At 63.3% G+C, this 15,677-nt stretch overlaps 1 protein-coding gene across 7 annotated transcripts in view; it reads left to right on the plus strand.

Moving 5' to 3' along the window:
* RAI1 (retinoic acid induced 1) overlaps positions 1–15,677 on the plus strand; it is a 105,844-nt gene that overhangs the window by 59,584 nt on the left and 30,583 nt on the right. The gene's annotated exons all lie outside the window — the stretch shown is intronic.

Genomic DNA, 15,677 nt, shown 5'->3' on the forward strand with positions numbered 1-15,677 from the left:
TGCTCCCAGAGTCCTGGGATTGTATTGCGCAGTGGCTGGGGGCTGCCCACAGGCCTTGCTTGGGATAGGAAGATGGTCCAAGAAGCTGGTCTCTCAGCGGAGAGTGGGGAGAAGATGAGTATTTATTTGGTTGACATGAGTGATTCACTGGGCCCATTTTATAGATCAGGAAGACTGAGGCTTGGAGGGCTGGGCATTTGGAGTGGAGAAGCCCTGCCTGTCTGGGAAGACTTGATGAACAGAAGCTTTGCAGTGGGACAGGGAGGAGGGCAAAGACCAGGAGAGGAAGTAGCCAAAGCCACACCCCACAGCACCTCACATCACACAGCTGATGAGTCTAAGTGACGCCACCTCGTGGAAGCCTCCTCTGATCTTTGGGCTGGTTAGAGGCTTCTGGGCTCACACAGCCTGGGCTTTTCTGTCACAGTGCTGCCACCCTGCTTTATGCACCGTATCTCCACAGCCTGGCAGCACCCAGCGCTGGGCAGTGAGCCCTAGACACGGGGCCTGGCACCCGGTGTGAATGAATGAGGGATCAGTGGCTGGTTAAGTGGGCTCTCGGCTCCAAGCTTTGCCTTTGGACCACCACAGGCAGAGACCTGAAGTGGGGTTGGTGAGGCTGGGAGTCCCGGGCCACAGCAGACAGGAGGGGTGCAGGCCTGGGGTGGACCTAGAGGCCAAGGGGAGTCGGCACTGGAGCCGACTCAAGGGTGAGCTGGCATTTCCTGTTTGCTGAGGCCTGGCCTGCCGGCCACCCTCACTGCCCTCCCGTCCAGCTCAGCCAGGCTGAAGGGTGGCAGGGCCTGGACGGTGACGCTCCAGGGGACAGAGGCTGCCGGACGCTGGGGTAGGGCTCTCCACCCGGGGGTCTCTCTCCACCGGAGATCCTCAGACCCTCAAGAGCAATGTCCGTTCCACGTGCAGGCTGGACACAGCCCCCTGAGGGACCCCTGCCTCTGTGGAATGAGGATCCTGAAGATATCAGGGGGCCACGACCCTTTAAGCCCCCTCCCCAGGCAGCACTCTCAGTCACCATCAGCCGGGGTCCCCCCTGCCGGGGGTGTTTCTCTGAGCCAGAAGAGGGGACGTCCCCCCGACCCTCGGCCCTGGCTCAGCCCCCCGGCCTGGGCCTGGCCTCACTGTCTCCGATCCCTGCACCCTCAGGTGTGACTGAGCCGCCGTGGCACCCGGCGCCCCGCAGAGCTGCTCCCCACACTCTCGTGTAGATAATTAGTGTGTCTCCTGGGGTGCCCCCCAGGTGGGGACCAGGTCGGATTCCCAAATGTCCCCAGCATGTCTCCACAGGGCGTGGCTCAGAGGAGGGCCTTGGAGAGTATCTGGTGACTGAATGGCTGAGTGAACGAGCGATTCTCGCAGTTCCTGCAGGAGTCCCCCCCCGAGGCAGGACTTCTCTCCCAGTGGGCAGGGGGCCTGACCCCCAAAGGCCTCCTTCTTGATATAAGTGCCCAGGGCCCTGGCAGTACCGGCAGGGGCTCTGCAGGCCCAGGGCGGCAGCCCTCCATCTGTGGCTCAGGGGGTATTCAGGGGCCTGCTGGTGGGTGTGTGTGTCCTGGTCCCGTAAGTGCCCGGCTTGGGCCTGGCATAGGAGTTCCGGGATGCCCGAGCCCGGCAGTGGACAGCGGCGGGGGGACGGGGCGAGCCATGATTACATCCGGCACCGGCCCCTGCCTGCAGGCCGGTCAGGAGGGGCTCAGAGCACCTGGAGAGGGGGCTCACCACTTCATGCCTTTATCCATGCAACCTGCCACAGACACCCATTGAACCCCTGCCGTGTGCTCTGGGCAGGGCGGTGATCAAGACAGACGAAGACCTGGTAATGAAGCAGGCGGGAGGGGGCCGGGGGGGCTACTGTGGGGTCGGAGCTGTCCTCCCAAGGCCATGGTTCTCCTGCCTGTTGGTGGGGGCGCTGTGCCCACCCGGTGAGAATGGTCCTATTGTGTCATGGCCACTAGCGGCGTGCCCACAGCCCTTTAGAGTTTGTGGGCCCTCACGAGCAGCCCCAGAGGGCGGCGGCGGCGGCCGGGCAGCACTGGTGAGTCCACAGCAGGCTGGTGTGGAATGCTGGGCCCTGGGGCCTGGGTACACTTCACCTGATCCCCGAAGCAGGAGATGAGGGCCCAGGGAGGGCAGGGCTTTCCCACGCGTTTGGAGCAGGGGTCGCCAGGGCTCTTGGGTGTGCAGGGCCCAAGGAGGGAGGCAGGAGGACCCTGAGCCCGACATACCCCCATCTGTAAGTGGGAGATGCCGTGACTTTTGGGGACAGCTGTCAAGGTGAGGGGTTGCGGTCTGGATATTGGGGTGCCCGGCCCAGGGTCCCGTTTCTTTGGCCCAAAGACTGGGGTCTTGGGGATCCGGGGAGGTACGGGCCTGTCTGAAGACCTCCTGGCCTGGACGGAGAGGCTGAGGAGGGTTGGGGGAGGCCGGGTGGGAAGGTCAGGGAGGGCACCCTCCTGAGGAGGGCCCCAGGGGAGGCGTCCAGGCCAGCCCCTCGCGGAGGCGGTGGGACCCGGCCAGCAGCCCTGCTCCCTGCCCACGCGGCCTGCTCCCCACGGAGGACTTTCCGCGCCTCGACAGCGGTGGTGCTTTGCAGCCGAAGGGAAGTCGGGACTTGCATTAGTCTCCGTGGAGCCTGTAATCAGCCCTGCGCAGCCCCCCACGGGCGCCATCAGCGCCGCTTCCCAGAGCCTACTTGAGATACACCTGCTCGCGCTAAAAGGAGAAGCAGGGATCCGTCAGAACAACCCAGGGCGGGCGGGAGGGGCCGAGACCCTGCCTCCCCGCCTGAGGATGGGGCAGCCCCTGGGGTCCTGGCATCGGAGCCATGTGGCTCCGCCGCTTGGCCTCTGTTTCCCCGTCTGGCCAGGGTGGCGGGGGATACGCTCCCAGCTCGTGCCTCTGGGCCTCCTCCCTTGCCCGCACCCTCTTCCCTCCCTTTCCAGAGACATTATAAATCAAACGGCTCAGAACGTAAGGCATCAAAAATTCTGAAACCTTCATCTATTATTAACGCTGACAGTAAATTCCCCCTCCAAGCGTTTTACATAGCAACTGTTACCAAGACTCGCTGGTGGGCTGCGGCTCCAGCCCACCGCATCCCACGGCTCTAGGCGGGATGACAGGATGGCGGCCGGTGCTGAGCCTCTACCCGGCCAGGCTGCCACCTGGGCATCCGCCTGGCTCTCCCCAGCGGTGGAGGGTAGGGAGCCCTTTTGGCAGGGGAAACAGTCGGCTTCCTGCCGAAAAGGGGTCCAAGCCGCTCTTGGGGAGCCTGCCAGAGGCTCCCGGCGAAGCTCAGCTCCTGACCAGGCAGAGGGAAAGGACCCCAGGCCCTTCGGAGGTGGCGCCTGTCGTCAGGGATGGGGTCCGGGGCCTTCGCTCCCCGCTGCCCTGTGGAGGAGCCCAGTGAGACAGAGGACGGGAAAAGGCTTCGGAAACTGTAAAGGGCCGTGCAGATGTTGTTTACCGACTCACCCACCTGTCAGCTAGACGTTCCTGAGTGCCTGTTTATCTGCAGGCGGTATCTGGGCACTAGGGATTTAAAACAAAGACAAAAGGCCCGGTCCCTGTCGCGTCCGGTTTGGTAGGAGACAGACGCGTCAACCCCTAATTGCATTGAGTGCAGTGATCAATGTGTGTACAGACAGACTCAGGAGGGAGCCGGGCGGGTAAGGGCCTGGGGGAGGGGCCGGGATCAGGGAGCCTCTTCACAGGGTTTTGAAGGATGAATAGGGGCAGGTCTGCCTGTTCTGGACAGAGGGACCAGCGTGTGCAAAGGCCCAGGGCTGTGAGGCAGCCCCGTTGGCAGCTGGGCTGTAGGCTGATCTGTTTTGGTCGGGGAGGGGACCTGCAGGAGGGAACAGGGGTCAGAGGGTACAAGACCTTGGATACGAAGCTGGCAGTGGGGGGGGGGGCAGTGATTTCGGGACACTGAGGGGGCTGTGGAAGGTTTTAAACTGGGGAGGAGCAAAGTTGGATTTGAGTTTGCAGAAGCGCCACAGATGTTGTCTCTGGTGGCAGCGTTTCAGGACCCTGGGCTGCGGGATAGCAAACACCTATAAGCACTGGTATCAGCCCCCCTTGGCCTGGAGCGGGGAGAGCACCTGCACGGTAGAAGGCAGGGGAGGCGGCCGCTCTCTGCGAGCTATTATTATGCACTTGCTGTATGCGCAGCCCCACGCTGCACCTGTGGTCCCTTCCCTGGCGACTTTGCCATCACAGTGAGGGCCAGACCAGTACAGACCCCACGGGGGACAGCATGGGTAGGGTGGGGCCAGCAAGGGCCCAGGTAGGGGTCTGGAGAAGCGATGGGGTCACAGGGCCCACCCACGAGGAGTCGTATCACTCGCTCTCCGCTGCCTGGCAGGCAGGACACAAACGAGGACACAGACCAGGGCTCAGCCTAGCAAAGGCGTCGATTGGCAGACTTTCCCCCCTTGTGACGAATAATACACGTTCACTGTGGGAAATTCAGCAAATAGATAGCGGCCCCAGGAGGATGACCCCGCCCCGCCCGGGATCACACCACCCACCAGCGACCTGGCCACATCTTAGGTCCAGTTGCTCCAGAACCGGGCATGGTCATACGTTTTTTAAAAACAAACGTGGCGTCCTCTTCTTCTGCATCCCCGGTGACCTGCTGTTACTGCTGAGCGAGTTGGGAACAGCTCCCCATCTCCCCATGTATCCGGGGGGAGTTTGCCAAGAGCTGAGGTCCCTGGAGCGGGCCTGGCTGATGTAGAACGGCCAGCTCTTCTTTGGGGGCTGGAGGCTGGGACTGTCCTGCTCCTGCACCCAGCGCCCAGCACGGAGGCTCGCACGTAGTAGGTGCTGTGGGAAGTGAGCCCTCCGTCCCCAAAGGTGAGTGAGCGGAAGTTGGTTGGAGCCCACAGGGATGCTGTGATTTGGATCTGGGGTTAAACTGAGCCTTGGAGTGAGATCTCTGCTTAATTACTAAGGGTGCCCGGTGACCAGAGTGGAGGGAGCAGGGTGTTCAGGGTGTCCTTCCTGGAGGAGGTGGGCCGTGGGACGTTATGGAAGGACAGTAAAGCATAGGATCTGTTTGCTCGCCTAACGGATATCCACTGAGGGCCCCTTCCTGGTCAGAGCCCTGTGTGGACAGGGCTGGGGGCCCACTCAGGGTTCTGGACCCCCAGGGCTGCCAGAGACTTGGGAGAGACAGACAAGTGCCCAGGACGTGTGGGTGTGTGTTCAGCGCTATGATGGTGGAAAGGGGGAGAGGGAGGGCCCAGTGACCCGGGGGGGGGGCTTGGTGTCTGGGCCAGAGTCACACTGACTGTCACCCAAAAGGTTGACCCAGTCCCGTGTCCCCTGGCCTTCCAGGAGCTCCTGGATGCTGGTGCCGATGGCAGCTCAGTTGGTGCCCAGGGCCCACTCCCAGAGTCCCACACCAACATGGGCCCCCAGCAGCCATGCAGCTTCTCAGAGTAGAGCTGGGACCCAGCTGGGGCCTGGGGACGTCCCCCAACCTGGCCAAGCCTGGGTCTCCTCAGCTATCCATGGTGGTGCAGCCCACTGGGCCCACCCTGCCTGGCACGGGCCACCCAAGCCAGGCTGGGAAATGCTCCCGGGAGGGCCGCCACCTCCCAGCCAGAGGATTTGGGGATGGACTCAGGAAGGAGCAGTCTGGCAACAAGGCCAGGCTCTAGATGGGTGGCGATGGGGGAGTTTGGGAGGGACGCCTGGCAGACGGCCCCCTCTCTACGGCCCCCCAGAGCCTCCTGGAACTGCGTGCTCCGGGGACCACAGCTCCTCTACTTCCTGGCTGTGTGACATTGCGCTAGTTCCTTGTCCTCTCTGTGCTCAGTCCTCATCCGTACTTTGAAAGGTTGTCTTGGGGCTGGAAGAGGTGATCCATGTGTGAACTCCTGGTGCACAGCGAGCGGATGAAAGCGGCTGCTGTCGTCCTGGCGCCCTGGGGACGGGTGGCAGAGCCCCTGTTGGTCTCTTAGAGGCTCGTGTTCAGCCCACAGCTTCGGCCTCTGGAATCACACGGCCCTGGTCCGTTCGGCAGCCACATCGCTCGCTTTCTCTGAGCACCGACTATGTGCTGGGCACTGGGGCACCCTGGGAGGCAGACCCACAGCACGGTGGGCAGTGAGGGCGGGGGCAGGGAGGGAAACCAGGACAGACGACTGTTGGGACGTCACACGAGAGCCGAGAGGAGGTGACCCTGAACGTCTGCGAGGCGAACTAGGGAGAGGCGTACCCTAAGGTGATCGCACCCAGTATGTGCAAGGGGCGGCACGAGAGAGCTGGTAGGTACAGGTAGCACCTTGTGGTTTAGTGTTGCTGGGCGTGAGGTCTGGGAGCTGGGAAGGTGGGTGGGGGTCACCCCTGGATGCCAGCCTGGAGAGATGGACCGGGAGGGGTCCGAGCAGGGGGCAGGGCTGGCAGTGAGGGAGTGGGCTCTGGAGGAGGGCCAGCAGATGCAGGGTGAGGGGAGGGAGTGCGGCCTGCGGCTGTGAGGACAGCCTGGAACCTGGAAGCAGCCGCAGCCTGGCCATTCAGCATGACAGACGGGACCCAGTGCTTACAGCTCACCGCCCATGGGGCGGGCAGACAGAAGGGAGTCAACAAGTACACGAAGGATGTGACTGCAGAGGGCGGTGAGAGCTGTGGGGACCAGGAACTGGTGATCCAGGAGGAGGGAACGGCGTGTGCAAAGGCCCAGAGGTGAGGGCCCAGCACGTCTGAGGGGCCAGTGTGGCTGGAGAACGTACAGGGGAGAGGGGTGGGAATTGAAACTGGAGAGCAGTGCAGGCCGATCTCAGGGACTCAGTCTGAACCAAGGGGGAGGTCTACCCCGTGGCAGTGAGGGGGCCCCCAGCAGTCAGGAGAGCGAGCGCCCAGCACTCGCTGCCCTGTGTGGCCTTGAGCAAGTCGCCCACCCTCTCGGAACTTCCGAGTTCTCCTGTGTGGTGCTCAGAGGCCTCCCTGCTGTGGCCGCTGCCATCACTTTTGCTCCCACAGACCCCTGCTCTGGGTGGGGAACTTGCGGGGCGCAGGTGGGACGGCTCGGGGGAACCAAGAGCCCCGTGGACACGGGGGCCCTGGGACCTGTGCCTAGGCAGCCAGTGTGCACCTTGATGCGCCCAGAGTCCTGCCCACACCCCCCACCTTCGGCCCTCCTGCCACCACGACTGGAGAGTCAGCCGAGGCCCCTCTGAAACCCTGCTGCTCCGGGAGGGTCCCCGGCCAATGCTGGGAACTTGTAGCTGGGAATCCAAGGCCGTGCCGAGCTGAGATCATTTCTCACATGGCCTTAAACGGAGGCCTTTCTGGAAGAGAGATTCTTTTCCTGAGACTCCAACCAGTATCGTCTAAGATAGGCTAATGGGTGGTGCCGCCTCCCCCTGAGTGCCCCCAGGTCCTGCCTTGCACCCCAATTTTCCCCAGCCACTGAGAGGCCCTCAGGGTGGCATGGCAGCTCTTAGACACCAGAGGAGGGAGGGTGGGTTTAAGACAAGCCGTGTCCTGAGCACGCCAGCCAGCTCTGCAGGTCTGGGAGGGTCCTAGAGCTTGGCCGGGGGGTCCACAGCCTCCTGGGCCGCCCTTGGCTTTGTGATCAAGGGCAGGGGCCACCTTTGAAGTCCCACCGCAGCAGCTGGAGGCCAAGCCTGTGTGCCTTTACCCCCTGCTGGTCCTGTAGGAGACGACGGTTGCCTGACTACATGCCTGCCCTCACGGGGCCTCTGAGAGGAGCAGGCAAGGGCGGTACGGGCTGGGCTGCGTGGTCCAGAAGGGGGAGCGGCCAGCTCCACCCGAGTGCCTAGGCAGCAGGTGGCAGTCCTCCTGGGAGATGGATGGAGGCACAAAGGCCCAGGACAGGAAGGAACCAGCTGGGTCTGAACAGCTGAGATCCCAGCATGCCTGGGGCAGAGACCCCATGGGGCTCAGGGCCAGAGTGTTTCTGTTTTGCAGAGCCAGAGAGCTTGTCAAGGACCAGGCCACAGAGAGCCTTGGAAGCCTGGTATACAAGTCAGGACGGACAGGGTTGCTGCATAACAAGCATCCCCCAAAGATCAGCCCCTTAAAAACAGGGTTTATCCCTCCCTGGTGCTGTGTGTTGTGACTGGACAGCGGAGGGACTGCTCACTGCAGCCACTCAAGGACCCAGGCTGACAGCAGCAGCCTTCTGAGGGCTGCACATCCCGGGGTGTGGGGGTCGGGGGAAGACAGAGGCACCTGGGCTCATGGAGCTTCTGAAAGCAACACGTCACTTTCACTCAAATTCCGTTGAACAAGGCGGGAGCCATCCTTCCTCCTTGCGGGGGAAGCGCACACTACTATTGACCGAGGAGCAAAGCGAGTATCTGGAGGTGGGCTGACCTTGACCCAACGGGCTGAGGTGGTTCCCATCCTTCATTCTGAGCAAAGTGAGGAGCCTCAGGAGGCCTTGAGTAGAGAAGGCTGAAGTCTCGATGGCTTTACTTTTTAACTGTTTATTGATCCCATGCAGAGAAGGGCATGAATCCTGAGTGAACAGCCAATGAATTGCTGCCAGCTGGACACTCGTGTCTGACCAGCACGCAGATCAGGAGAAGGCATTACCGGCCGCATGTCCCCGTGTCCCCCCCAGGCCTGGCCTGCCCAGGGTCCGAGCGTCAACTTGTGAACTGCATCCGTGTGGTCTCTCGGGTCCAGCTCTCTGACTTGCCCAGGCCGCATGCAGCCGGTGTGGGTGTTTCCATCGTGCTGTCCATCCGTGCCACCTCTGAGAACATCCCGTCCGTGTACAGCTGGAGGCTTCTACGACTAAGCCTGTGGGGAACGTTCAGGAGCACAGGGTCTGGTGCCAGCGCGTGGCACTCGCGTTGGCTGTGTGTCTCGAGGTGGGATTGCCGTGGTCTCGTGGTGTTTAAGAAGGCCCCCCTGGACTCGGGGGGGGGGGGAGGGGAGACCAAGGGAGCAACCCTGGCCAGGGCCAGGGGTCAGGTCCTCGGAATCCAGAAATGTCCCTAGCGCAGTCTTATCTCCCATGGGACTTGGAAGGTGACGGTCACACAGAATCAGTGCCCCCCAAAATCCCGTAAAGCAAGACCAAGACGTGGGGCTGCGTGTTCAGCCCCAAATGGTGACAGCACGTGCTCACGCGCGGGCAGGGAAGGTCGGGTATCTTAACGCCTAGAACTCACCGGTGCCCGGCACACGTGTGGGGAGCGCTCCCGAGCCCGTCTGACACTCGGGGAGACCGAGACCCGCCAGGGGGTCGGCACAGGGTTTCCCGGGGCAACTGTGCTTGGCCGAGCCCCACTCTGGGCGCGTGGGACGAAAGTCAGGGATCATGGCTCACAGGGTCACCTCTCGGGGTGTCATTTCTTAATAGAGGGGCCAAGGGAGGGTGATTCTTTGCCCAAACCGAAGCCAGGAGTACAGGGGTTGGGCCTCGGCTGTTGGAAGACGGGACTCTTTGGGAACCTCACCTGGAGCCACCCCGGCTCTCGAGGCTGGGGGCACTGCAGCGGGGGCCACGTGCTGGGCCCGGGCGGGGAGGCCTGGCTCCCAGGCCCGGTCTGCAGCGCTGGTAGACTTGCTCGGTGGGTCCAGGGTGCTCATGCGGCCGCTGCGTGCCTAGCCCCTGTCCTGCCGTCTGAGGCCAGAGCAAGGCTCCGCTGAGATCCTCAGACCTCTGGGCCCAGGCACGGCCCTACCCCCGAGCCCTTCAGGGTTGGTTGTTTTTAGTTTTTATTTTAATAGGCGTGGCTTGGTTGTTCCTTCGGCTGGCCTCCGCCAGCCCTGTGTCTGGGTGACCCGGGTACAGGGTGGTCCCTGAGACCCCTGCTCTTGCGGAAGCGGGCCAGGCACCAGGGGGGGCATCTGGGGAAGCCGGGTGGGCCGGGGGCCGTGGCCAGTCACGAGAAGAAACGCATGTTTGTTGCGAGACACATGTAGGGCTCTTCATGTAAATCGTTTCAGTGCCTCACAGGAAGAAGAAAAATGGGGCTTTGATGTGGGCCGCCTCTCGGCCAGCCGGGCTGGTGCGATGTCACGATGTCACTCAGGCGCGTCTGTGGCAGCTTTTATTAAGGAGCTGTCAGCTCTTCTCAGGCCGGAGACCCAGGGGGATCTCGTGGCAGGAGAAGGCTCCGAGCTGTCTGCCCAAGGCCCAGCATCCACCTCCGCGGGGCAGAGGGGGCCCAGGCGGATTCCCTGGGTACTGTGCCAGGCCCGGTGGGCTCAGTGGGGGTGACCCAGTGAGAGGTGGTCCACCGCGTGGTAGGGAACTGGGAGCGGCCCCTGCTTGGGACGGGGGGGCAGGTAGAGGCGGTGCTCTGGGCAGGGTCTGCACAGGCATCCAGCACTGTCCGGTCCCGGGCAATGAGGCTAGAAAGGGGCCACATTCGGGGCGGGGGGGAGTCTGGGCTTGTGGATACTGCGGCGGTGGGGATCCACTGGGCTGTGAGCAGGAGAGGGTGGGGTGGTGTGCGTTCCAGGGGGGCCTCGGGGATGTGGGGGACAGAGGGAGGTGGGGACCAGCGAGGGCCAGAGGGGAGGTCCAGCAGAGGACAGCGCTGCCAGTGAACACCAGACCTGCCTCCTGACCAGCCAGGGGGGACAGCAAGACTTGCAGCGCCCGGAAGCCCTCCCGGGGCCCACGGCATCCTGAGCACTGGGACTTCCCCAGAGAGCCAGGCAGGACCCGAAGCTCTGGGTCTTGGGAAGCGTGTAAACCCCGCTCCGTATCCGTGGCAACTCTTTTAACCAGGGCTCGGTTCCACAAACCCCCTTCCTCATTCATTCCAAAAACTCCGAGCTGTTGGTCTTTTTAAAAATCTCAGCTCACTGGAGAAAATACAAAAAATAACCAAGAGTGTAGAGAAGAGAAGTCACCGCCTGGCCCTCTGATGAGTAGATGCTGATGTGGGCATCTGTGTGTCTCCCGTCGCGTTTGCGTCCTGCCCTGCACCAGATCGTGAGCGTTTGCCTGCGTCTTTGGAAACAGGCCTGTTGAGGACCGGGATCGGGTCCTGCTATGCTGTGTGATCTTGCAGGAGTCGGACACCCTCTCTGAGCCTTAGTTTCTGCATCTCTGTGGGGACAGTTTAGGGTGGGTTCTCAAGGCTCCATTCAGAGCCGACATCAGGGGTCTCGGCATTTCAGCGGCGTGTGGTTCAGTCAGGAGCCCTGACACCCCAGCCCCTGGAGTCTGGGCTCATCCTGTCTCCAGCAAGGGACCCTGGGCAAATCACATTGCCTCTGAACACCACCGCCCCCCACCCCACCCCCGCCCGCCCCCGCCGTAAACTGTAGAGTCCGTGATGGTTTTCTGACTTAATATGTACAGAGCTCTTAGCACAAAGCAAGTGCTTGGTCGATAGGAACTGTCGTTACGGGTGTGACCGCTTGCCGCGGGGTGTGGCGGCTGGCCCGCTGACCTCCTCTGGGCTGCGCCGGCTTTGTGGGCCTGTGGCCCTGCAGCCAGGCGGGGTCTGCACTCAGAATGTCCCGTGCTTGGTCTCGTGCTGCTCTGTTGCCATCTGGAGATGAAGGCCTTCTGAGCAGGGTTCCCCATTTTCATTTTGCGCTGGGCCCCTCAGATTACAAAGCTTGTGCTGCTCTTAACGATAGGGTTGCTGGAAACGGGGCGTAGGATGGCCTGGCCGGCACCCCGCGCGGTGCTCCGGGGCTGTGTGTCAGGCGGGGGCGGGCCAGGACGCCCCTGCCCGGGTCACGCGGAGGCTCAGGCCGGGGGCTGCCCGCGCGGCCGTGGAACCTGCCAAGGGCAGGAGGTCTGGGTGGGAGGCAGGCGGGCCCGGGCAGGGGGGCCTGCCGAGCTGTGGCCAGACACCCTGGGAGGCGGTGGGCGACGAGGTCGGAATCGACTGAAACTGAGCCGAGCGCCTGTGAAGAGGAGGACGGGGTGCAGCGCTGGCACCCTCGCCCCGTGGTCCCCTCGCCCCTCCTCCGGACGAAGGGAAGGCCCGTGCATCCCCTAGCACCCACCATGGGGGAGGGGCGGGGCCCCCGCCACCTGGCATCCAGAGGCTGGTGACAGTGCCGGGGCGCGGTCTCGGCCACCCGCACGTGAAGCGCGGAAAGGAAAAGCGGAAATTAAAGGGCCGAGAAGAAATGACTGCCTGCGGCGGCGCAGGTCTCCCCGGAGGAGCAGGGCATGGGGGGTATGGGAGGGGTAGTCACTCCTTCCGCTGCCTCACCCCCGGAGGGCCGTGTGCCCAGAAAGAAACGGGATTCGGGGGAGGCTCTGCCTTCCGACATCCCAGGTTGGCCTCTGTGCGGTGACTCTGGCCTAGTGTGGGCCCCAGGGGGACACCTGCCCCATGCTGTGGTGGGGAAACGGACTCCAAGGGGCACCTCTCTGCCCCGGGGCACCCAGGAAGCCAGGGGTCCAGGCTGGGGCGACCGGGGACTCCAGGAGCTGTAGGAGCCATGGGAGGGGACCGTGGCACCCAGAGTCAAGGGAAGGGCTGCTTCCCGCTGAGGAAGTCCTTCTGCCTTGTGTTTGAGCTGCAGAGGGGGGGGACGGGCGCCCCGGGAGGTGTGAGCAGGCCTGGTGTCGGGGCAGCCCCTGCTGGGGACACCCGAGGTCTGATCTCAGTGGAAGAGGGCAGGGCGTCGGCAGCCGGCTCTCCCCAGGACGCGGGGGCTGCAGAGTTCAGAGCAGCACGCTGAGGATGGGGACTCAGGTAGGTGTAGGTGATGGGAAGCCACTGAAGGCTTTGCAGCAGAGGGAGAGCGCCCTGAGCCCAGCTGGAGAGAGGCCACATGGGACAGAGGCTAGATCTGGGCTGTGGTCGTGAGGAAGGGAAGGGGGGTGCCCTGAGGACTCGGCGGCCTCCTCAGAGACAGCCCGTGGGGAGACTGGGGCAGAGGGCAAGGTCTGTGGAGTGGTGCGGGGGCGGCCTCGGTGCCCTGCATGCGCTGGATCTGGGGGTCTGGAGCAGAGGGAGGTGGGGGGGGCGGGCTTTGTTCTCAGGAACAGCCGAGCCTGTGGGAGGAGCAAAGTTCACCAGGGAAGAGAAGCCAAAGGTTGGGCCCAAGGGAGGGCGGGCTGTGCCAGGCGCTCCAGGACCCCGGAGGGTCCCGTCTCCCGAGACCTGTGCCGAGAGGACGAGGGAGCTGGAGCCGGGGGGGGGGGGGGGGGCGGCATCCAGAGGGGCTCGGCCGAGGTCCTCGTCCACCTGCCGGCGGAGGACAGCCCTTCTCGCAAAGGGCGGTGGGGCTGCCAGGGCTCAAGGACAGAGGCAGGCGGGGGCCGGGGAAGAGCTTGTGGCTGGGAGCTTAATGGCCCCGAAAAAGCCCCCATAAAACTGGAGAATTATGGGGAGACATAAACAGAGCTGTCAGGCATTAGCTGCAGGGAGACGGCTCAGCCCGGGAAGAGATGCCGGCGGCGGGGCTGGATTCTCGCGTGTGCACAAAAAAGACGGAAGTTATCAAAGGAGGGAGATTAAGAAGCTGCCGCCTCCGTGCTCTGGCCGGATCTTTTCTCACGCCCCGGCTAAGGCCCCAGCCACATGCTGACCCTGGGGGCCGACCCACGTGGCCGGGGGGCAGGGGTGGGGCCTGCCGGTGGGGCGGGGGGCCCGGCCCGAGCACGGAGGCGGCGCCAGCCCCACACCCGGTGGCGCTCACACGCCCGCCATCTTCATTTTCACCGTTGCTGCTGCTGTCATTAGCCAGGCTCTAATGGGCTTAAATTTCACCTTAAACCATCCTCACTGTCCCCACAGATGACAGACGTCCTGCTCGCTCCGGCTCTGCAAAGCTGCCGGGCGGGTTCGCCCCTCCCTCGTGTGCCCTTCGGGCCCCAGCTCGAGGCTCCCAGGGACCCTGGCCCTGTGGACGCTTACAGGTCAGGGGGACGCCCAGGGGCCTCTGGGACAGGGCTCAGGAAAGGGGGGCTTCTGGGTGAGCTTTGGAGGCCCTGAGATGACACAGCACGGGGAAGCAGGGGCCCAGGATCCAGGGCCCCTCCCTGGGCCCCTCCATTTCCCAGCCCAGGCGTCATGATGTGTGGTTGCGTGGTTGCAGAGGGGACCCCTGGGACCTTGGGAATGGCCTGCCATGTTTGTTTGTTTGTTCCCTAATTTTATTTTTTGCTGCGTTGTGTCTTCATTGCTGCGCGTGGGGCTTTCTCTAGTTGCGGCGAGCGGGGGCTACTCTTTGTTGTGGTGTGTGCACTTCTCGTTGCGGTGGCTTCTCTTGCTGCGGAGCACGGGCTCTAGGCGCGCGGGCTTCAGTAGTTGTGGCACGCGGGCTCTAGAGCACAGGCTCAGTAGTTGTGGCGCAGGGGCTTAGTTGCTCCGCGGCAGGTGGGATCTTCCCGGACCGGGGCTCGAACCCGCGTCCCCTACATTGGCAGGGGGATTCTTAATCGCTGCGCCACCAGGGAAGTCCCGCCTGCCATGTTCTTAAAAGCCTTGAGGAAATCTTATTTTGCTCAGGCTAAAAAAAAGTAGCAGTGGCTTTGCTTGGGGCTGGAATTCCACCCACCCACCCGTCTTTCCACCCACCCATCCATCCGTCCATTCACTCACTCATTCATTCAACAGGCACAAGGCCCACGACCCCCGGCTTGCTCGTGTCCATCGAAGTCCTAATTTGCCGTCCTTTTGCACCCATGAGAGAGAACACAGGGTGATCTCTAAATGCAGTTTATTTGGGAGACAATCTTTACGGCGCTGGCCCTGTGGGTAAAGGGGTAGTGGCAGGGGAGCTCTGGGGCTGTGGGGTGTTGTGTGGACCTGCGGGCCCATCCAGTTCTCGAGGGTCAGGTTTGCCTGAAAAGGAGGGGAAAGGAATAAAGATGGAGCCGCAGCAGAATGAAGGCCAGGACGGGCTGCCTGGGGTTCCCTCTCACGTTTGCACGTGTCCTGGCCTCTGCCCCGCAGCCTTTGTCTCCGCGAGGGGCAGGTGCCCGAGGAGCCGGCTGGAGCTTATCCACTAGCCGAGCCAGCCTGAAGGGGCTGCTGCTGGAACCACCCCTTTCCCATGGGAATCTCACGCCCTTCTGGGTACCAGTGGCCCTTCCTCATATGCTGGGAGCTGCGTGCCTCCCACACCCAGACAGCAGCGCCAGGGAGGCCTCAGCCAGAGGGAGGCCGCTGCCCCCCAGGCCTCAGAATCACACGGCCTCGGCAGTGGGACAGGGAGGGAGAAGAGGCTGGTGCAGGCCTGCAGGGGAGGGGGGGGCGGAGATGGGGGTGCGGCTCTGAGCCCCTGTGCTGCGCGGCCCCCCTGCGCTCGCTGGGCCTCGACGTGCGATCTGCCGCTGAAGGGCGCTGACCCGCTGGCCACTGTGAGCCAGACAGGAGCTGGTGGATGCGCGCGGGAGGGGTGGGCGCGGCAGCCCTGGGGGCTCTGGGGAGCCCCGAGTCTGTCACCCATTCTCCCCACCAGCGTTTGGAACTGCCTGCTGAGCTCTGTGGGCGCTTGTGCCCGCAAGGTCTCACGCCACCCGGACCTGGTGAGGGCGAGCCTCCGGGAAGCCCCCTCTGAGCCCCTGCTCCCGCTCGGGTGTGATGTAGGGCCCTTCTGCCCCGCACGTGACCCCTCTGGGCTGGCCAGCGCTGCCTCGGGAACAGCCTGAAGCTTGCCCATCCTTGGCCTGACCCACAGCCGTGAATTATAATAATAATATCATCCCTCACGGTACTTTCCTGTCACGGTGCTTC

Source organism: Pseudorca crassidens, chromosome 19 (genome assembly GCF_039906515.1).
Source record: "Pseudorca crassidens isolate mPseCra1 chromosome 19, mPseCra1.hap1, whole genome shotgun sequence".
In the NCBI taxonomy this organism is placed as follows: Eukaryota; Metazoa; Chordata; class Mammalia; order Artiodactyla; family Delphinidae; genus Pseudorca; species Pseudorca crassidens.